Source organism: Numida meleagris, chromosome 2, assembly GCF_002078875.1.
Source record: "Numida meleagris isolate 19003 breed g44 Domestic line chromosome 2, NumMel1.0, whole genome shotgun sequence".
In the NCBI taxonomy this organism is placed as follows: domain Eukaryota; kingdom Metazoa; phylum Chordata; class Aves; order Galliformes; family Numididae; genus Numida; species Numida meleagris.
The window spans coordinates 50,302,242-50,325,883 of NC_034410.1; the positions used below are offsets into that span (position 1 = coordinate 50,302,242).

General features: G+C 37.2%; 1 protein-coding gene across 4 annotated transcripts in view; it reads left to right on the top strand.

Moving 5' to 3' along the window:
* Positions 1-23,642, top strand: part of SUGCT (succinyl-CoA:glutarate-CoA transferase) — a 336,065-nt gene that overhangs the window by 174,819 nt on the left and 137,604 nt on the right. For 2 of the 4 annotated variants that reach the window (XR_002434884.1, XR_002434885.1), the window contains one exon: positions 22,477-22,623. The exons of the other annotated variants lie outside the window; for them this stretch is intronic. The gene's annotated coding sequence lies outside the window, so the exon portion shown is untranslated. The remainder of the gene's footprint in view (positions 1-22,476; positions 22,624-23,642) is intronic. 4 annotated transcript variants of the gene reach the window in all.

A 23,642-nucleotide genomic window follows, 5' to 3' on the forward strand; every position in this document is an offset into this window, starting at 1 on the left:
TTCTGCCCATCTCATAAAACAGAGATCTACTTTGTTTTACATCACCCTTTCTCAGCCCTGACCCTGTTCTATTTCCAACCATTAAGGTATGTACTCTGAGAGTCTGCATGACAGGCAATGGGTTAGGAGCTGAGGAAGAGGTGACATTCAAAAAAGAAAGAGACTTAAAGTATTTGAAGGAGACAGCCAGGGCAATGAGGGAAGAGGTGCTCCTTGCAAACTTAGTGGGCCCTTTTGTAAATATTGTCTCAGTGCATTAAAAGTGGCTTCTGTGAGTTTAAGGGTAGATCTTAAAACAATATATGCTTCTAGGAGAGAGTTGACTACTGCCATTTTCAGCTCGAGACTAATTGTGGAGTGGTCTATAAAGCTTAAAGTTTGTTTGCTTTAAACTGCTGTGCCGTTGCCAGTTAGCCTAATTTATACTATTAGAAAATACAACCGTTCTGTTCTATTACTTCCTAAACTTGAATTTCTTTATTGAAATCATTGTTTCAGTTAAACCAAGATTGGTTTGTGTTAATATGACTGCAGAAATACAAATAATTACCATATTTTTTAAATTTTTTAAAAAAATTTTTTTATTTTTTAAAAAAACCGTATCTTTAATTCTTCTTCCTGTTCCTTGTGTCCTGGAGGCAGGAACGAAAGAGTTTTAAAATGCTTTCTTTAAGTAGCATAGAGACTGAACTACGTTTACCTGTTGTTTTATTTAATTTTGCAGGCATTATGGCTATATCCACAAACTATCCATGTTTGCCTTTTCAGAATGTGATTATTGCTCATAAAATAGTTTTAATTGAATGCTTATGTCATGAATAGCTTGTAGCATGCTTTAAACTACATGCCTCTATTTATATGACTATTTATTTTTTAGAGCTCCCTGTATAACAATACTGGGAAATTAGCAAAGGCTTTTTGTTATTCATCTGGGTGATTTTAAAAGATATTGCTGTTGTATTGGACTATTGGCATTGTTGCTTTGGAATTAAAATTCAAAAAATTATCCCTTCCCCCTTTCAAACAGAGCCACATCTAAAAGGGTCACAAAATTAAACACAATTCAGATAATCTCCTTGCTGTATCTGAGATTAACTTGGACACAGATGTTTCAATTTATAGTTCAATCTGGCATAATATATACATATAACAAAATCCTGTTTTGTATTCTTCTGTAAACACTAATGTCTGATAAAAGCATTCTGGCTTTTCTGCCGTCTATTTAAATCAGAAATCATTGAGCCATTGCTTACGAAGTACAATTCTGACACTCAGAGACCTAAATTAACTCTTTTGGCATTTGACCACAAGTTTTCTTAGCCTTTTCCCTACTTTTCAAATGATTTTCTGAATTTAAGCTCCTGTGGATAATAATTAGACTTTGTTCTTGCTGTATTTACAGATGAAATGATTCAACATTGTCATTACTACTCATTTCTGGGCCACACAATTTCTGAGATACCATCTGAGAAATTATTGACACTATTCATACATCATTACTACAGTGTTTGCATTCTCCCGCTGTTTGCTAGACTTTAGCCAACCTGTCTGCAAAGGTAATTGACATTGACATGACCAGAATCTTTCTTTATGTGAGGTCATGAATAAGCAGCCTTTGTCCTCTGATGCCTTCTCTTTTTGTCAAAAGGAGTTTCCTCTTTATCTACAAATAGTATTATTTAAAATATGAATTGCATCCTCTGAATTACAGATGTCATTCAGAGATCAGCTGATCTTTATATCCCTAATGTGAAGCATTATTTCTTCTGATGGTGGGTATCCCAGGAAATTTTGCTTCCAAGTAGTAATGGATTTACTCTAGAAAATAATTAGGATAATTAGTATGGCATAATAAAGCAACTGCTAGTGAAGCAAGACACAATAACCAAATACCTGACAACCAAACTGAAAACTTGAGAATGTGAAGGATCATATCTAAACCCCTGAATTTCTTTGGCACTTGCAGTAAGGAATAGGTAGTGCTGTATTATGTGGTTTTCACTTGTGTTGGTTAATATATGCTCTACTGATGTGCTGCCTTTTTGTTATCTTCAAAGTTTCAGGATTTAATCTGGCAAGTTCTTCTTACTCTGTGCAGGTCTGCTGACCTTAGTTCCCATTACATTTGGTAGTAAGTGCAGAACTGTTCCCTTACTTCCTCAGCTATGATAGAGTCACAGCCTTTATGAAAGTTTAATGAAAACTCATATTTCTGAAAGGAAGTGAAAGAAACAAGTTGGTAAGTAATGCAAGAAGCATAATGGACTTGAAAATAAATAATAAAAAAGAATACATGCAAAATTGCATGAAAACATATTCACTTCAGTTGCTGGAAAAAAAAAAATCAAGGATAGTTATTTCCCATGCTGCATTGCAAAATGTGTAAGTATTACTTCAGTAGGCCTCTATTATCAATTTAAGTTTTGATGATATGTGGTTGAAAAGCAAAAATTAAGGTAAAAAGGAAAGTAGTCTCACATCCATGTTCCTGTCCATCAACCTTAGTTTGCCCTGACAGAGTCCAGATCCAGCAGTGGAAATGCACAACTTGTATGCTTGTTCCAGGCCCTGTGCTTAAATATCCATGGAATTGAGAGCTGTGCTGAGACAGCAGAATGCCTGGCAGGCTGACCACTGAGAAGAAGGCCTTTGGAGGCTGGGGCTGAGGAGTGCCAGGGGGATTAGACTTTCTCTCCCTTCCTCCCTTCCCTTCTCTGTCTCTCCCTCCCTCCCTCTCTCTCCTTTGTCTCTTTTTTTCCTTTTTTAAATTTTTTTCTGATTTTTTTTTTAATATCTATCTTTTGAAAAATGAGAGTGGCTGAATATTTCAAGTTACTGTACATTTGGGCCAGTACGGTAGTTCTGTCTTAATTCATGGGAACATCCAGAACCTAAAAGGATAAACCACAATGAGGTGGAGAAGAAAGCATTCAAAATTCATCCTGGCAGAAATTGGTTAATTAAGTCTGTTTAGCATTACACAAGACCATAGCTTGGCCAACCTACTATCTTTGTTAAATATGTGGCTTCCCAGGAGTAAATCTGGATGAAATGTCTTAGTATTGTTTAATTCATTTTCTCATAGTGAAAACACAAAAATTGTGCTATTGCATATACTGAACCAAGGATACATACCTGTTTGCATTTTTCCATGAACATCTTTATTTACACAAAGTAAAAAAAATATGGATAGAGTTGTTTATTTTAGATTCTGTTTGTAGGGGAAACTGAAGTATTTTTTCTTAGTTATGCTCCAACACCATCTACATATGCAAACAGAAAAAAACTGTATGTCATATGTTAATGACAGTGTTTTAAAAATACTGATGTATCAAGGAGAACAAGTGAAGGCTATATTCGGTGTCTCAGATAACTTGGTTGAAATATCTTTTGTATTCCTTCTAGCCTCAACAATGGGTGCTAGACCTAGGCTAATATCACTTCATATGTTATTACATTAAATAAATTTATTTAGGTTCATGGCAGTATTTTCTGACTGCTGAAAAATCTAGAGGAAGCGTCTGATTCTGGGCACCCAAATGGGCAAGAAGTTTCTATGGAAGACCTCAGAGATACAGGAGAGAGGATGTAGGTTTGAGAACTGTTTTTCTTTAGGAAAAAAAATAGGACTAAATTAATGAAAATAGAGGAATAATTTAAATTTTAAAGAAATTGATGGTACAAGGGGAACTTAACAGAATTTTTCCATCTCGAAATACAGTTATAGTGAAAAAAATCATTTAGCCAAATCAGAGTTCATTTTCTGCTTTTAAATTCTGTCTGTTTAAAATAGAGGCACACTCAGTATGATGAAAAATATTAGAATGGGATTTCAAGTACTCTGGGCTTTTCAAGGTAGGGAATGTAATGTAGAGGTTATCAGAAAGTTAACATAAAAAACTCATGCCATAATTTTTCCAGCCCTTCTACAGAGAAAGCTGGGGGGCTCAGTGACTTCTTTGTCTCAATCTTCACCGGCAAGGGTTCTAGCCAAACCACCCAAGCTGCAGAAAGCAAAGGTAAGAACCTGGAGAAGGAAGATCTGCCTGCTGTAAGTGAAGATCAGGTTCGAGACCATCTGAAGAACCTGAAGGTGCACAAATTCATGGGACCCAATGAGATCTATCCATGAGTTCTGGAGGAACTGGCAGATGAAGTTGCCAAGCCACCATCCATCATATTTGAAAGGCCATGACAGTCTGGTGAAGTTCCCACTGATCGGAAAAGGGGAAATATAACCCCCATTTTCAAGAAGGGAAACAAAGAAGATCCAGGGAACTACAGGCCAATCAGTCTCACCTCTGTGCCTGGCAAGATTGTGGATTTATCCTCTAGAAGTCCCTACTAAGGCACATAGAAAATAAAGACGAGGTGATTGGTGGTAACCAGTATGGCTTCACCAAGGGCAAGTCATGCCTGACAAACTTGGTGACCTTTTATGATGGAGTTATAGCATCTGTGGATAAAGGAGAACAACTGACATCATCTACCTGGACTTATGCAAAGCATTTGACTCTGTCCTGCATGAAATCGTGGTCTACAAATTAGAGAAAAATGGATTTGATGGATGGACCACTCACTAGATGGTCGCACTCAGGGAGTTGTAGTCAGTGGCTCAGTGTCCAAGTGGAGACTGGTGACAGGTGGTGTTCCTCAGGAATCGGTGCTGAAACTGGTGTTATTTAGCATCTTTATAGGCAACATGGACACTGAGATTGTGTGCACCCTCAGCAAATTTGCAGATGACACCAAGCTGAGTGGTACAGTTGACACACTAGGAAGGAATGCTATCCAGAGAGACCTGGACAGGCTTGAGAGGTGGGCCCATGCCAATCTCAAAAAGTTCAGCAAGGCCAAATGCAAGGTCCTGTACCTGGGTCAGGGCAATCCCAAGCACAGATACAGGTTGGGCAGATAATGGCTTGAGAGCAGCCCTGAGGAGAAGGATTTGGGGGTGTCAGCTGATGAACAATTCAACATGAGCCAGCAATGTGTGCTTGCAGCTCAGAAGGCCAACCATATCCTGGGTTGTATCAAGAGAAATGTGACCAGCAGATTGAGGGAGGTGATTCTGTCCCTCTGCTCTTGTGAGACCCCATCTGGAGTACTGCATCCAGTTCTGGGGCCCCCAACACAGGAAGGACGTGGAGCTGTTGGAGCGGGTCCAGAGGACGGCCACAGAGATGATCAGAGGGTTGGAGAACCTCCTCTAAGAGGACAGGCTTCTCTTCCTGGAGAAGAGAAGGCTCTGGGGGGACCTTATAGCAGCCTTCCAGTACCTGAAGGGGGCCTACAGGAAAGTTGGGGAGGGACTTAGAAGTTCAGGTAGCTGTGTTGATTTATGCTTTCTGTACACAGATCTCAAATATCTGTTAGCTTACTACAGTGTTGACCAGAATCTTGGCCTAGGTTATGCTTGATTTGACTCTTCTTGGGAGATTTTACCAATTTCATGTTTTAGGCTTTATTTTTTATTTTATTTTTATTTTTCAGTCAACTTAATGGTGAAGATAGGACAAAGAACTTTGAGTACAACTGAATGTAGTAATACATAATATGGAAGTTAATATAGAAATCACTAAACTATTCTAGTGATACTCACCATTGGTTGCAAATATAAAGGTAATGAATGACCACTACAGCCATTTTTCCATCTGTTTTTAGCACTCAGTTTTTCCTTTTTTTCAAAATGTAGTGCCTCAGAGCTCACATAGCAAGATTTTACTTTGGTAATTGATGAAACACTCTTATTTTCTAGTATACATCTGTGGACCTTTTCAAGTTGTCATTCTGTTACCCTGCTTAGGACAAAAGCTTGAGTTAAAGCCAAAGATAGCTTTGAATCATTTGGTATCAAGGTACTAATGAGCTCTGCAGACATTTCAAATACGATTTTTCTCTCTTTAGCCAGGTGTGGCTTAATCCAGTCTATTTTTCCCATAAGCAATGTTGTGTCCAATGTATAACTTTCCCCTCGTACTGCAAAGAATGTTTCCAAAAGTTTTAAGTCATGCTTCTTGTAACACAGAAGAGATTTTGCTGGTTCCTTTTTTCCTCATGTCATATTACTGCCCATTTTTACCCTGCAAATTTGATAGCTTGACAATACGTACTTTTTCCTCTAAATTTCCTATCATGAACTATACTAATTTATATATTCCAGTGTGTCTCTGTATGTGTTTTCTTCCCTTAAAAAAGCTATTTCTTCAGGATTTATGCTCAAGGATTGTTTTTCTAAATTCTAGCTGTGTCAGTGTGAACAAGTTATGTTCATATTCCAAGGAATGAAATTGGGGTTCTAATACAACGGTAAAGGTACTGAAGTCCATTACAAATGAATTTATCAGGAATTCATTCTTAATCAGTGTGTTAAGTGGAAGCATGTAGGACATTAAAAGAATCTTGAATAAATCTTCATACCATTTGCTGCTTCATTTTAGAGAATGTGTACATATTCTGCTCTTGGTCTGCTCGCAGCCACATAGTTAAGCTATAAGATTTCTGGCTAGTAAAAATCTTTGTGCGTATGTCATAGGAGTTCTGTGCTTTACACAAATTCTAGGAAAAGTGTGCCAGCTTTTGCTTCAGTAATTCTGACTCATTCCACAAGGCATAATTTTTTCTGTGTCCAATTGCCAGAAAGTGTCAGTTCTGCTATTTTAAGGTAGTTAGTAAGTTTTTTCAATAAAATTTCTATAAGCTCAGTAAAGTGATTTTTTTTTTAATACATTGATTCAGTATGCCCTTTGTAGCTCATTAATTTTCTTTAGGTTGGTTAAAGGTTGGCTTCTCTAAAATGTCACCCACACTCATGCTGAGGCTTTATTTGCTCTAGTGTCACAATGCTGTGGCATTCAATCACTCCAAGGGTGATGGAATTTGGGATTCTAATTTAGTCTTTGAGGGAAGTCTATAGGTTTTCCCTCAGACCAAAGACATGAACCTCTACCTGTTATCTTAGTACAAACATATTTTTCATCGAGGCATCTGTACTAGTTAAAATAACTAATTGAAACAAACAAGACAACAAATCATTTTATGTGAAGTAAAGAGAGTGGATGTCTCTTGGATATTTTCCCAGTGGTGATTCCTTTAGTGTTGTCAGTAAAAGGGTTAAATGAAGCAGACAAGTTCCTTTCGTTGCTTCTCTATCAGCTAAAGTGTCAATCCAAAATGATAAATGCTTGGTTAGATAGACTGACTGTAGAAGTCAGTATCTTCAGAGTAATGATAATCTTGAGTACATCTATACATTAGAAAATTTTTCATTTTTAAGGAAAAGATCACCTGTCTTAAATAAAAGGAATTCCTACCAAAGCAAAAATAGTCTCTCATCACAATTATTTTGTGATAAAGCTAACATTTATAATTTTTCCCAGAGATACAAGGTTCACACCTTGGAATTCATGGTATGTTATTTTTCTTTTGTTTTGATTTTGACTCTCAGTGATAATTCCACTGATAACAGAACGGCATAACCTTTCTTTGAGTGGGGAAACTTATTTGTGTTTCACTAGAAATGTTTAGTTAACAGAAGCACAAGAAACTAAACCACAAGATCTAAAAAGGGAAGTTTAAATGTATTTTTTATAGGAGCGGATCTGCAATAAAAACAATAAAACCCAGTGTTTAAGCTTTATAGAAATAATTTAATGACCAGCTGCAGCAATAAACACCTTTCCGTTTTGATTGGGTCTTAGCTCCTCCATCCAATGATTAATTGCTTCATGAAAGACAAACACATTACATTATACTATAACATCCTGTTTTAAAGATTCCTCTAGTGCAGTTTAAATGTTTTTGAACCTGTTCAAACTTGAAAAGGATTTCAAGGATCTTCCATTTATCATTACATCTTGCATATATTCAGGATCTGGGCAATAACTAGCCAACATTTCCTTTCTCATATTCAGCTTTGGCCTTTCTCACATTTGTATTTAATTTAGGTAAAGAATAACATAGTATTGTGGTGTCAGAAATTGTTGTTGGAAACACCATGGAAAGCATAGAATGAAGACTGTATTTCATATAAATTGTGGGGAAAACTGCAACTTATTAAAAAGTTGTGTAACGGGTTCCTATGCAGGGTGGACCATGTGTTGACACGTTATTGTTAAAGCCATGCTCATAGCAGGTAACAGAACAGCCATTAAGACTGTGATTTTTAAAATATTTTAGATATAAACTAGATTTTATCTGATTAGTGGAATATTAAAAATCTCCAATTTATCTGCTCCTCTTTTTACACAATTAAGAAGAGGAATTTACATTTTGTTGTGTGAGCTTCTTGTTATCAAAGATATGTAAGCTAACAGTTCAGATTACCTGAAGAAGCCAAAAAAGTAACAGTATATAACACTATATAACACTAGCATCACTGTGCCAGGGCAAAGAATATATCTGTATCAAAGCATGAACTTTTTTTTTAAATTTCATTTTATTTGGAAATGTTGTAACCTCAGTTTTAAAGTGTTACCCTGTGTTTTGTTACAGAATCACTGAATGATTGATGTTGGAGAGGCCCTCCGGAGGCCACCTAGTCCAAGCCCCCTGCTCAAACAGGGTCACCTAGGACAGATTGCCCAGGGTCATGCTTGGGCTTTTGAGTATCTCCATCCAATGGTGGTACTCCAGCACCACACTGGGCAACCTGCTCCAGTGCTTGGTCACTCTCACAGTAAGAAAAGTGCTTTCTGGTGTTCAGAATGAACCTTCTGTGTTCTAGTTTGTGCCTGCTGCCTCTTATCTTGTTGCTGAGCTCCACTGAAAAGAGCCTAGCTGCATTGTCTTTGAACCATTCCTTTGGATATTTCAATATATGTTGATAAAATTCCACCCTGATAATTCCCTTCTACAGGATGAAGAGTCCCAGTTCTCTCAGCCGCTCCATATATAAAGAAATGCTCCAGTCCTTTAATAATCTCAGCAGTCTGTTACTCGACTTTTTCCATTATGTCCATTCCAAGCTTGTAGAGGGGAACTCGTTAACTATTTGGAATGATTTCATGAAAAATCAACACAATTTAGGACTTATTCCTTTAATGGTTTCTTTGATGACCTCACCCAAAGTGAGAATAGATTCCTGTATGGGAACAAGGGTAGAGGCAAGTTCAGGACCATTTATTTCTTTTAGTCATCTGTGGCTCTGAATACTCTTGCCAAGGCATATCAGTGGTTAATGCATATTCCTTTGCTAGCTGCTAGTCTTTGCTTGCTGGCCATCTTTTCCCCTAGCCATCTGAGAGCCCAGAGTGGAACTTGGCAGAAATGTTTATGAACTCAAAAAAAATTGCTGCCTGTTTCAAAATTTCAATCGTATGAAGCTTTTAGATTTAAGAAATCTACATGTGTACATCCACCTATAGTATCTCGATCCTTGGTATTAGTCTTCTCTTGGGTGCTAGTCATGTTTCTGATATTTCTCAGGTGGAGTATCAAGAATAGCAAACAGCTGATAAATATTTTTCTTTAAAATGGAAGCATTTCAGTAGTTCTAATTATTATAAACATATCTGAGCCTGCATCCATGGATCCTGTCTGCACAAGGTTATTGCAGATATTGCAGATATTGCAGATCCACTTAATAATATGAGACCATAGGAGTACAAAAGTAATTGTATGTTTTGAGCTGATATGGGAGAGCTGCTGAAAATAAATACTCATTGCATCAAGAACTCTGGTCAGTAATACATGGAACAGATGGAAATATAAATTGACAGCACTCAGTTCAAAGATCTTTCAAAATAACTTGTCGATTTTGATATCAGCAACTACAGTTAGTATAACACAAACATGACAGGTCTGACCAGGAGCCAGACAGATGCTGGTGTGAAGGACTGGTCCTGCCCCTGAGATTTTACCAGGAATTCTCAGGAAGCTAGAAGAAAAAACTCTTCATTTTCTTATAGTTCCCAGCTTCCAGTATGGGGAGAAAAAAAAACCCATCTACCTGAAGATTACTTCTACCTTATTCCAGGACTGCGGGTGTCCTTTTCCATCCACTATTTATTTACATGCAGTAAAGCTCAGATGTAGCCTAGGATTTGGGCCAGTTACTGCAGTATTGCAGAATACTATTAGTCCATCCGACGCTTTAGTGTAAGACAACCCCCTCTTCTTCATTCCTTCATAATCCACCTGGCCAGTTGTGCAATGCTAACCAATGAACAGCTGCTAACAATGAGGAAATTGTACTCATAAGAAGTAGCTCATGATCTGATGGTTATTCTCTTGGGAGAAATTGAGGCACTAGGGACTTTCTTCTTGCCAGGATGTTTTTTTTTTTGTTGCTGTTGTTTTTCACTTGAAAAAGTTGTCTCTGTGTTGAATTAAACACTTTTATCTTCTCTGTTTATGACTTTGTGGAACTAGTTTATTTAGAGGGAGTCAATTTCCCCATCGTTTCCTCTTCACCTCCCTTGTTTCTCCCCCCCACCCCCGCTCATCTGGGAGGATTAAGGATTTTACAGCTGAGAAACAGCTAGGCATTGGGATTGCTATTTATAGTAAGATTGGTAACCTTTCCTAGCAGTAATATTTGTCTGCATTGATGTTAACTAAATATGTGTATGTGAATGTGTGAATAGGGTGCATTTTACAAAAAGTGTGTGCATGTAGTATGTAATCAGTATATCCTCTCAAGGCATTCCCATTTACTGAGTGCCCTTCCGACAAACGTCTTGTAGTACTTTGAAAATAAAAAATTAAACCAAACAGGATATGAAAATTTAGTGCCAAAGAGCCAAGTCTTTTTAGGCGTGAGTGAAATTTAGCTAATAACATAAATAGCTTCATCTATGAAGGGAAGTCAGTTCTTTGGACTTGAGAAAATAAGCAGAAACATCTAAACTCTGATGTTGTTTTAATTTGAGAAAGTCTGCCATCCTTCACAGCCTGAGTTAGACATATGCCTCTGGGAGAGCAGTCAAAGGAATTCATATAAATAATGAATGTAGTGAATCATTTTCTTCTTTTAACTATGAGATTCTTGCATTGGCTTGTGTCTTCAATCTGGTAAAAATAAGCATAAACATTCAGAATGGCTAGACAGGAGTTACAGAAGTAATGAACAGTACTTGTACCAATCTAGGTCTATGTAAAAGTTGCTTAGAGTATTTTTTTATAACTTCAATTGATTTGGATGCTGTCAAGGGACGCTTAATTTATTTGCTCATTATATTGGTACATTTTTTTCTGTAGGCCTCTCTGTTTCATCATGAGAAGGATCCAACTGGAATACTCTGTCAGTTTCATTTCTCATGTTAAAATATTTTTTACCAGCTCACTGCATTTCTATAGTGGCATAAGCTAAAACTGTTTCTGGCTTGAAAGTATGTCCTGTTATAATACAAACAAATGTGTATGCTCTTCTGTATGAAAATATACAAAAAAAAGATGATCTTCAAAAATCTGGCATAGTTGGAAGAGTTTTCATGAATGGATACAAAACAAGTGATCAGTACCAGACATTACTCAAAAATGTATTTAGCAGTGGTCATGATATTCAGTAGAAAATCTATTAGGATTACTTCAAATACAACTCCTTTTTTTCTGTTCTTCATCTTGAAATAGCCTACAGCCCTCAATGAGCAGAAAGTTGAATAAAATTTAAGAAGTTAACTTTCTTCTTGCTTCATTCTGTAATGAGGGAAGAAGGAGACCACTTGAACTTGTGCTCCAAAGCTAGTCACTGGGATATCATTAAATGGAAGTCAACTGAGTGGGCAGTGTTTGTCTGAAGGTCTTGATATTGTGCTCACAGGCTCGATTTCTGTTAACTTACTTGTTCCCATGACTTGTGAACCTGTGTGTAGCCAGTCCTGAAATAACTGTGAACACTTTATTCAGAAACTCGCACTAAATCTGACAAACTCACCATAATTATGTCCACAGATCACAATATCTGAAAGTGTTCCTTACAAAAAACAGACTTTTTTGCAACACCTTCAGCTGCCTACAGAATTGGAATTTCTGATCAGATCAGCAGAACCTAAGAATATCTTGCTGTGGACAAGGAAGCAAGAACTAAAACCTAAAAATAAGCATCCTAAGCCTATCTCTGTTGACATGATTTGGGCCAGTCACAGAGAAACCATTTGAAGCTTTGAGGACGTTCTGGCCTACCACATAGCTGATGAAAACTAATGAAGACCATCTGGCCTTCATAATAACTGAACTCATCTATGCCAGCTTCGGAGAAGGAAGTGTTCCATCACTGCTAAGCATGCAGTAGTCTGGCCAATTTTGGAATATGTACATTTCATGCCAATGCTCTTGTAGTTTATACCCATCCTTTGTCCCATCTCATCTCATGTTCAGTCTTTGTTTTAGCAAGATTATAGTGTAGTTGACAGCAACTTATTCTCTGTAGTACTTTGATTCTCTTTGAATAAATGTACAGTGAGGTGGCAGAAATTAAATTATCACTAGATTAAATACAAATGATGTTTCTTATTGCTAGATTTCTCTTCAGCTATTGACAGATTTAAATGCATAGTGTATTCACAGCCTGTGCAAGATAGTACAACATAAGCTTATTCTTTTGGGTGGTATAACATAGCATTTCAGTGGCTATGTCCTTTGCCTTGCCTGGATACCTTTCTGGCATCTTTGTTATTCAGAACTTTCCAGAATAGCTGAACTCCGCAGAAATGACACTGTACAATTCAAGCCTGCACTGGGAGTTAGATACAATGTATTTCCATTTAAATATTATTAATGATAATATATGTGAATTCTAGTGAGTTAAATGTATCTTAGTAATTTCAGACTAGATTCTTATAGAGGTTCACATCTAGTCTTAATTCTACTCTGATGGGTAGAAATACTTTGGAATTCTTCAGTCAGAATTCACTCTGCAAATACTGCTAGCCAGTGAGGCAAATGCAACTGTTATTTTTGTACTGAGAATGCTAGTGCATTAGATGATTTTATCTGCTTCCTGTTATATATAATTTTTTACAAAAAATTTATTTTATTTTTCACACTGGAAATTATGAGAGGCTCTTTTTCTGCCACATTAGAGCACAAAAACCCCAACATGGTGCTCTGAATCACTTTAGTAATAAAAAGGTTAAAGAGGTTATATACCTATATTTTTTTTGCTTGCTTTTTTTTTTTTTTTTTTTTAGACAATTCACTACTGAAGTCATTTTTAAGTAGTTTTGGAAGGATGACATGGCCAGGATTCATACTGAAGGATTAAACTTGGGATTATAATTATTTGTTAAATGTATGTTAATTTCCATAGTTTCCTGTGTACAGAATGGAAATAAGTAAGCCTTACCAAATGGCAACTAACCCCCTGACCCATCGCATAAGTCATGATTTTCATGTTGATGTGGTTGATGTGAGCCACCTTTTTGTCTTCAGCGTTTCTACTTGCCTACTTGCAATTTTTTCTGCTTCATGGGTCATTCCTATTGCTGTTTATTTGCTGTATTATTCTTCCTGATCTTAATTTCCTCAAGAGCTCATATTAAATATATACTATGATTGGGTATATTTTTTCTGCCCTGTAAAGGCACTTTTACATATTCAAGCTCACTAATCTTCATTGCTCATGCAGTTAGACCCACCGAAGTCAAGGAAACTGCTTATGTCAATAGGAGCATGCAAAATCAATCCTTACACATCCCAAGGTATGAAATTCAATCTTTTTAGCACAAATCTGCTCAGGGATTTTATGTGAGAACCCCTGTGCATCTGTCTAATCCCTAGGGCTTTTACATAATTTCTCTGAATTAAGTTAGTATAATCCACACATTTTTTTTCCTTCTCTCTTTTGTATCATGGGAGAGTTTAGTATTTCACTTAGGATAATTTTAAAGATCAATCTACAGCTAGACTCCTGAAAGAGCTTCATAGTACAGTATATTTAAGAGTATTTGGGAAAAAAAAAACAACAACCATCTATTTGGTCATTGCCATTAAAATATAATGGTCTCTTCAAGAAATTGATGATGAATTTTCAAGATTGACAGGAACCTAGCACCTCCTTTGAATTAAGTGTGACTAAAGGTCCCTGCGCATGGCAGAGGGATTGAAGTGGATGATCTTTAAATGTCCCATTGAATACAAACAGTTCTGTGATTCTTTGTAATCTTAAATTGTTTACTTGAAGCAATGTAACTTCAAAGATGGACATCAGGGACTAGCTTCTGATCCTGTTGATGTGAGAGCTAAAATTTCTATTGACTTTTTACTAAACAGACTTTATTTTTAGCCACTTGAAGTTGGCATCATTTTAAAATACAGTTAAGTACAGCACCTGCCTAAGATAAATATTACTCTTCAGTAGTAGGACCAAAGTACAACTTTGTTTTGTAATTGAATCAGAACAAAAATTAAAAAATAACTTGTCTTGTTCCACAGTCTAACCTATCAACATAAGCAGATATGAAACTGGGATGAATTCATACATACTTGCTAAATTCTTATCAATGATCTAGTATTACTGTTTTGAAGAAGGAGATAAGATGTACCTAGGATACAAACCGTACAGCTACCCAACTAAAAGCAGGGCAAAAACAATTATCAAGAGATTGCACCACTTCAGCCCCAAAATGCCTTTCTGGAATGCTTTGGGAATTTGTGGAGTAATGGTCAAGTTATAGGGATATATATACTTTTGAAGCAGTTACAGAAGGACGAGAGAAACAACGAACACTGCTTAGGGAAGACTTAAAAAACCTCTCTACATTTGTGATTGGAAGGGAAGAATTGCCAGTCATTGGTGAAAGGATAGAATGCTTGAGATTTTTTCATAAACCTTATCATGAGGTGATATCATCATACAGTCACGTCTTTCTTTTGTGTCCCCCAGAGGATAAGGATTCATCTGACAACTTTCTCTTGAGGTCCATTTCAGCCAAACATTTGCTCTGTTTTAATTCACATATGGGTTTGAGAATGAGCCATCACCGAGCAGATTTTGAGATACCAATCTGGCAACAGTTTACCTCCTTTCTCATTATTTTCCTGTCCTTTTGTTATGACGTGTTTTTAAGAACATCCAGCTTTTTCTTGCAGGAAAACCATTTCCTCATGCAAAGTAGAACATGCAGACCTGATTTATTTCACATTTCAGCTGCAAATATGTTGATTTGTATTTAGTGGAGTTAACATCTTTTTTTCTTTCTTCTTTTTTCCTTGTATCTGTATTACAGGCATTCACAGTAGTACACATGAAAATGAAGGGGGGGCTGTGAGAGAGAATTTTGTTCCATTTTAACACCATCTATGGGTTCCATCTCTAAGTTTAGACTTTGCAGCTGATACACACTCCTTCAGAGGGAAGTATTCACCATGCTGACTTATTCTCCTCTATCCAATACCATTCACTTACTCTGTTAGTCTACAGTCTCTGTTTAATGTAATACAAAAGAGATTGCATGCTGTGGTTGCTTATCATAGCAGAGAATTTGATTTAATGGTGTAGAAGCCCCTTCCCTCTGTTCCACTGAAAAGCCCTTTTTTATCAGATGTGCTGAGAAAACCATTCTGCTTTATGTAACAAACATACTAATCTACTGCAATATTCACTGCTTTTGCATGATGTTGTGACTGCTCTGCTTGTTATATCATCTTCCAGCCTCCTTCAGATGTGCTGGTTTTAGGCTTCTTAGGTCTCATAGTGGGAGAGCATGTTCCTGAGTGTTGTGGTTTAAACCAGCAAGTGGACAAGCACCACACAGATGCCCACTCCCTGCCCCTCCCAGTGGGATGGGGAAGAGAACAAAAAACAAACAAACAAACAAACAAACCAGAACTCGAGGGTTGAGAGAAAGCCACTCACTAAGATAGAGAAAAGGAAAAAGAAAATAATTAGGACAAATATATACACAATATAAATGTATGCAACAAGTGATGCACAGGCAACCGCCCACCACCCGCTGACTGATGCTCAGCTAGCCCCTGAGCAGCAGAAGAAAGCGATGAACTCTCACCCCTCTTCTTCTTGACGTTGTATGGTATCAGATATCCCTTCAGCCAGTTTAAATTAGCTGTCCTAATTCTTTTCCCCCTCAGCTCCTTGGGCCCTTCACTGAGAATGGCCTTGGCTGTGTACAATACTGCTTAGCAGCAACTAAAAACATAGGTGTTTTACCAGCATCATTTTTTTCCTAGAACCAAAACATAGCATCATACCAGATACCATGAAGAAAACAATTCTATCCCAGCTGAAACTAAGATACTGAGGACCTGTTCTCATATGTAGATTTTTGACCATAAAACTTTCATGCCCACTGATGGCTATTGATATTTTTCTGGGAAATGAAAAAGGGACCACCTTTTAGATGGGTATGCCAATGGCAGTTTCATGTGACTGAATACCTGCTGTCTTCAAAATGTGAGAGTTTGCCACTCAAATTCTCAGATTGATGCATCTCCCAGTAATCCCCAAAATACTCAAAAGAGAAACTTTTCTGGATTATTTGTTTCAAAGAATGGACTGATACTCCTCTTCTAGCTATTGTTTACTTCTTTGAGCAGTGTTTGGTTTCCAGCTGTTGGGCATGCTATACTTGCTGTAAAGATAATCTGAGTATGATCAGTTTCTACAAGTTTTTGAGAAATAAAAAGAAGCAAAAAGAAAGGAGGCAAATTTATTTATGTGGCTAAAGAATTAAGACAAATGTCTGCATTTTGTAATGATGGGGTTTGTTACGGCTTAGACTATTAATGCTTTCAGTCCCTCTGAAGTTACCTTTATTTCCACGTGGAAAATACTTTCTCTGTAAACAGAGATAGACCTGAACCAAAGTGATAGATATCAGTGCTTCCCACCTGTACATTTTTTTATATAGAAATGAAATCTCAAACAGATTTTTTTCATATGTCTCTGTCTCTGAATGTTGGACTGTTTGTGCATGGATTTTGTTATTCGTCTCCTGTAGTTAGTTAAGTCTAATAATTGTTTTGTTCTTTCCATTATTCTACTTATGATTTCTGTATATGAAGGGCAGTGGAGTTTTGTCCTAGTTTCAGTAAACAAAAGAAAAATGCTGAGAGTTGAAATGCAGTGAATGACAGAACTGGATCCAAGTAAGCCATTATTGTATACTTAGAGGTATGCTGTTTACTTTAAGGCTAAGGGGTTGCATGTTAGCTCTTCAGCTGTGATTTTTAGGAGAACTTCTGAAACTGGCACTTGCTTTTGCAAAGTAGCATACATTAGATGAGTTCAAAAAGCAGCACTGAATAGATCTGGGACATGCTACTAGGTATCACACATTTTCAGGGTATTTTTCTGGAACTGAATAGAGAGCAGGTAGGTCAGGAATCTGGTAGGAGAGAACACTCCATTCTTTGTCTTCCTCATTGTTAGATCTCATTTTAGGATTGACTTTATGCAAAGTGATTTTACATTTGGAGCTTCAATGACTTGAAGACTTTTGCCAACATGCGCTTAGCTGTCAGTGCATGCAATTCAGAGAGGGTATGTAGCTCCTGGTGTGGGGTGCAGCTGAAACCACCTCTGCACCTCACACATTGGAGAATGGGACTTAAAAGTGACATTTCTTTTTATGTCCCCCAGTATGCTCCTTCAAGGCAGAGAGCACAGGGAATCCTGCCCACCAGCATAAGCTAGGTTTCCTTTTCTTTCTCATCACTAAATAAAACCACAAGCAGTACTGCTCTATTCAAGGAATGCTTTTGACACCTTTCTTTCAAGTAAGACTACAGGATAAGTAAAGCATCAAGCACATCATTCAGCATTGTGAATTTGTAAGAAGATTTGGAAAAAGCCATCTTATTTCTTACAGGCTTTCTTTTTTATAGCTTTTTATGGGGTTCAATATTATGATATATTAAAGACATTTTAATATACAGGCAGTCACTTGTACTGGCATGAGAATACAATACATATGATCATATATTGGCAAGTAGGTGCACGTTAGATTATGCAGAGGGAAAAATTTGATGTTAAAAGGCATTCCGGGTTTTAAATATTAATGTTTGCCAGTAGGTGTTGTATTATCCAGGATTCAAATTACAGCAGTGTTTTTCTTTACATTGTAACACCAGTCTGAGTTGAGAATTATCCAGATCTTCAAAAATTATTTTTGGTCTCCTTCAGCCTCCTAAGTATCAACAGACCTGTAATTACATCCTTTTTTTTTTCTGTGTGGTGACCCCTAAGCTATTTATGCAGAATAATTTTGAAACTGTGTGCTAATCTTTCAGGCTTTGGATGTATTTGATGTGCTGACAGATGTGCTGTGATACTGGAGGTGGCAGGAGCCATAGGCTTGTAGACATAGGCTTGGCCTTTTGTATTGTCTGTAACAGGCCAAACACTGAAAACCTTTTGTCATGTGGGTATGCCAGTATAAAAACATTCATTTCCTTGTGATTCTGAAAGGGCCAAGTGTTTACACGATAGTTCTTTTTCTTGTGGTCAGTTAATGGATAAAGTCTTCAGTGTCTCTGAGAGATGGCCGATGTTTTTGAAGACAAGCTTTAAATATTTGCTACTCACTGCTGTGAAAGACTTAGTAATACTCTCATCGCTACATTAGTCTTCTGGGAACTTATTCATATGGGGCTTATTTGAGCAGTGTCAAATTTTTATGAATAATATATGTATTCATTTTGAATGGAAGGTGCTTTCTGGCACTCTCCCAAAGCACGAAACACATCAAAACTATCTTCATTTATTTGTAGAATCAACCGTTTAAAAGCATGGGTTTGTTACTCTCTTGTACGTTGTATGCTCTCACCGTCCTTGACTGGGCAAAAATATCAGTTAAGTAAGCAAGTTGTACAAACTTCAGGATATCATCAAAGCATGAGGAGGACCAAATGAGTGTTCAAACGAGAAGAGTTGTACTCCAGGCAAAATTCAAATATTACATCAGCTGTATTCCTCTTGAGGCCAATAAACGTCATTTAGAAATGAACTGGTATTTGACACTTCAGGGAGTTGTCCTCTCTCCGGGTATATTCCAGTGCAGTGTGACCATTTAGGGCTGTTCTCATGTATGAATACATTTGGCATTTGAAAAATAGCTTTTATATTTGTCTGGATATTTATTAGGAGTTCTTTTTCACATTATTTTGAGATACATATCTGATATTAAGTTTGAACAAGCCATCTTGGATGATTTTTTTAAACTAAGTTGCAAAATGACTACAAATGCTGCTTTTCCACATTCTGACCAGAGCACAGATTATTCCTGTCACCGTATCTTTTGACAGAAAAGAAACAGTAAGTCAGCCACTTATTTATGTTGGGAGAAAAGAACATTTGCAGCATTTCCCTCATTGCTGAAAGAAGTAATTCCTCCCTTGTTTCATGAAATCTTACTGCTTTTGCAACTTTTAGATTTACAAAATAAAATGCCTCTGGAGTTTTTCTCAGCAGAACAGTGACTTTGATGAGATTTTGAAAGGGTGCAGTAATTTGTTCAACTTTCACAAGAAAAAGTCCACGTGCACTCATCCTTTAAAGTCAGAACAACTTTCCAAAGATTGGCATAGCTTTGCCAGCTGATCTTCATTGACCAATACTGCTAGAAGACAACATCTGAGAGTGAGGCTCATCTGCACATAAAGTCAGAAGCACTTTTGCATGCATTTGTTTCAGAAAGGCCTTTTCTTTTTAATTGTCTTTATTTGTTCCATTCTTGCAGATCCTTTTTCACAAAATTGCTTGCTTGTGGTTTTTCTGAGTTTGCTTTCCATTTGATTTCAAGCTCATAGTCTGTAACTGATGATCCATGATGATTCATATCTTTAGTGTCGTGTATCATCCAATGCCCCAGCTTTTCTTAAAAGAGGGAGAGAAAGTAATTAGTGTCTGCCATCTTACAAACTACTATTTCATTTTCTGTTTTCCCAAAGCACTTCGTAAGAGTACAACTAATCAGTGCAATAGGTGGGAGTTGAAAAGTTTGAGGGAGAATGATACACTGATCAGTGCCACCTCCTTCCTAGTCTGCTCTTGTGCATCAGTTTATGTGCCAGTGCTGGCCAGTCTTGTAAGTGGGCCTTTCTCTCAAGGTCCTGCTTCTTGCCCAATTTTCTGTAATTTATCTACACATTCATTGCTTTTCTCATATACAGGAACAGTACAGCAACTATGTTTAAACTGTTGTGGCCATTCTTGCTCTGAAATGTCATCTCAGCACTCTCAATGTCTCTTCAGTCTGCTTGAAGTGCTTTTTGTGCCTCTCACTAAGCCAGAAACAATTCTTTTGATACTCGACCCCGTAGATTACTGACAATCCAGTTCTGCTTTACTTTCTGATGTTATGTAACACTATACCACTCAAAAATTCTATTTCAAACAACGTGACTGCCTAGCATGGATCCTGCAGCCTGTAGCCATGTGAAGCAGAGTTCTGTTTCACAAGTGGTCCCTTTGAAGTCAGTTGAGTTACACATGCTTACATCATGTCTGAACTTGGTCCACTGTGTTTACAACATGCATATTTGATATTGCACAGTGGGTGTACATAGCTTTCAAAATAATAAAATCTTTATTACTTTGAGGAGTGTGCACATTAAAGAACAGATTTTCATTTACACGAAGGCTCCATACACTCTGCTGGCTATGCAAATAGCCTTAGAGCTAGCATAAATTCCACTAAAGGCCCACAGAAAATCTGTTTTCACAGCCGAAGTTGTGTAAAATGGTGCTGCATGTAAACTGAAATATAACTTCTCCCAAAAGGGTTATTTTAATTTCAAGGCAATATTTTCACATTTCTTTTTTTCTTTTTGTTTTCCAGTGTTTGTTTTTTTTTTTTCCAGTGGAAATAACCATTAACTTTTTCTTATTTTTAATGTATATTACACCATCTTACAGTAAATCTTTTATGATGAGCAGTTGACCTGTTTTATCCCCAAGAGTTTCAAATCAAATGTTAGCACTTTTTCTAGCTGCTTGTTTTGCTAGCTCATGAAACAGTAAAAAGTCTGCTTATTCCTTGAGTCACTCTGAAGAAGTAAAAGCAAATAGTATTAAGCCAAATGCATAATGTCAGTTGGAATATGTTTTCTTTGGGCTCATGGTTTGTAACATGCGTAAAAACATACTTTGCATATGTAAAAGGTAGAGATGGACTTCTGTGTCTAAAGCTTCTCAGATCTGTTTTTTTTTTCTTTGCTTTTAAGCTCCAGATCAGATCTAGCTGCACAAAATTGGCACTTAAGAAGCTACAGAAATAATCTCCTGAAGCTTAAGTTTCTTTTTTATAAAATAATGAGCAGCTAGAAGCAGTATAAAGATATTAGCTGCTACCTGGCAAGAAAGTGTACTGTACACAGATCACTTCGTATTTAAAACACTGGACAGGAGCTTAGGGAATCTGGATCCATTTCCCAACTGAAGCAAATTCCTTGTCCGGCTCTTGATTATCTGCATACCTACCTGTTGGTCTGTCAGTCTGTCTGTCTACCTGTTCATCAGTCCGTGTTGCAAAAGTGTTGTCAGAGTTGCACCACTTACTTACACTTCCAGTACAAGGATCTGCCTAATAGTTCTAAGAAACTTCTAGGGTGGGAAAAAAGTATTTTCTGCTATTAATAGAAAAGTCCCAGACTTTTTATTCACTCCACAAGAGAAAGAGAAAATGGCTGTAGCAAATCTCAGGGGAGAATACATTTATATGAAATCTGGATAGATCTGTACAGTCATGTTCAAAGTCAATTTAGCAGGGAGATTTCCTGTTTTAGCATAGGGTATTTTGTTTCTTGTGGTCAGAACGGTATAATATTTATGCAGTGGATCCACACAGAGCTAATTTACAGCTTTCCTGTATGATTCCTGAGTGCATCCTTCTCATCTTCTTCCTTTTTCTTTTTAACTGGGATAATAAGCAGTGTATTGGAAATTTTTCATGATGTGCTGTAGGCTACACTTAACCATTGATGTTTCGGTAATTTGTGTTTTTAATGGATGGAGGGTTTTTCTTCTGGGCCATTTTCACAGAGCAACTTAGATTGTCCAAACATATTCTGAAATACATCGGAGATTACGATTTCAAAACATGCATGCCTACAGCCAAAGTATGAGTAACACATGAAATTTTGTTCCATTCCATGAACAAAACACTGTTTTGTGGTATAATACAAAACATATCTAAGCAGTTTAGATCCCTATCAGGCATTACAACGTTAGGTTTTCTATTTATGTGACTACCCAAAGCTCATTAGAAGCTCATTTTGTAGCTCTAGGGAAGTGAGAATAAAAAGCAATGAAAAATAGTACATTGTATTCTGTTCTAATTATACTCTATTTACTATACTTACTAATGTATATCAAGTGTATAATTTTATAGTTGCAGAGCCTGACTTCCCAAACTTGTCCAGAACTGTTCATAAAACGATTGCATATGCAACTTATCTGTGCAACTTTGGTTGCATAGACAAACTGGCTATTTATGCATGCATACTGATTGCTGGTCCCTTCATGCCATTGAGCATCCTTGAAACAAATTCCAGTTCCTATTCTCCACCTGCTTTCAGGCCTGCAAGGAAGACAGCAGTTACCATGCTGAGAGGGATCATCAGGAGGGAACTGATGGTTCTGAAATCTCAGAAATCATTTGAAAGTGAATAAACCATCAGATTCTGGATGTGGATACTGACTTCTCAAAGCTACATTCTGGCTGGGTGAGTCTTTTTAGAAAAATTACATCAGTGGTCATGCATGTGGTGGTTTCATGTCTCAGTTAGACCAAATTTGTGCCTGGTGGGTTGACATGAGACATTAATGCATGAGAGTGGGATAGGTAGTAGAGCAAGGAGTGGGAGCGGGAGGTGTCCTTTGTAAGGGATGATATTCGCAATTGCTGTTTCTTGTCAAGTTTTCTAGCTACAACTTTGTGGCCCTTTTTGGAATGCTGGTCTCAGCTTTTAGTGAAAGGGTGAATGCAGAACACAGCCATACACTAGTAGTAAAGCTTCTGCAGCTAGGGGCAGAGAGAGAGAAAATAAGTCCATTAGGTAACAGAAAAAACAAGGTTTTGGGCAACCTAGATAAAAACAGATGATAACCTTCACCTTTCTCTTACCTCTCACTGGAAATGATTTTCATTATAAAAGGATATGTTGCATAAACCGAACAAAAACGAGTGTTTACATTTTTCTCATAATGTAAAATTAATGAGCCATTCTCCCAATAGTAAAAAGCTTATCCGGGTGTGCATTAGTGGGTTATAAGCTCACTTCACAGGTGGTTGAATACACAAGACTGAAACATACCCAAGACATGCACTGAATCATAGTGAGGCACATTCAGTCATGGCTTATACAGTAAGAGAGTATTTAACAACATTCCAGTTCATACAATAAGAGAATATTTAAGAGCATTCCTGTTTATACAGCACTTTAAAATAAGATGGGTAAGCTTGTTCTTCTAACAGAACACGTGCTTTAAAATAAAAGCTGTGCATGAGAAAATTCCGTATGATCCAGAAAGCAAGAACCTCTTCTTCGTGCTCTTCGCGTAACCTAGTACAGCAATAAAATAAAAGTACCATGTAGTAGACTGAAAACAATATGCTTACTCCACAAAATAAATGTCTGTTTATTAGTCTGGCTTGCATATTCCAGTGCCCATACAATCACAGATAGTGAGAAGGCAGCACTGAATGAAACCACAGATACTTGTCCCCAAAATAAGGCTGCTT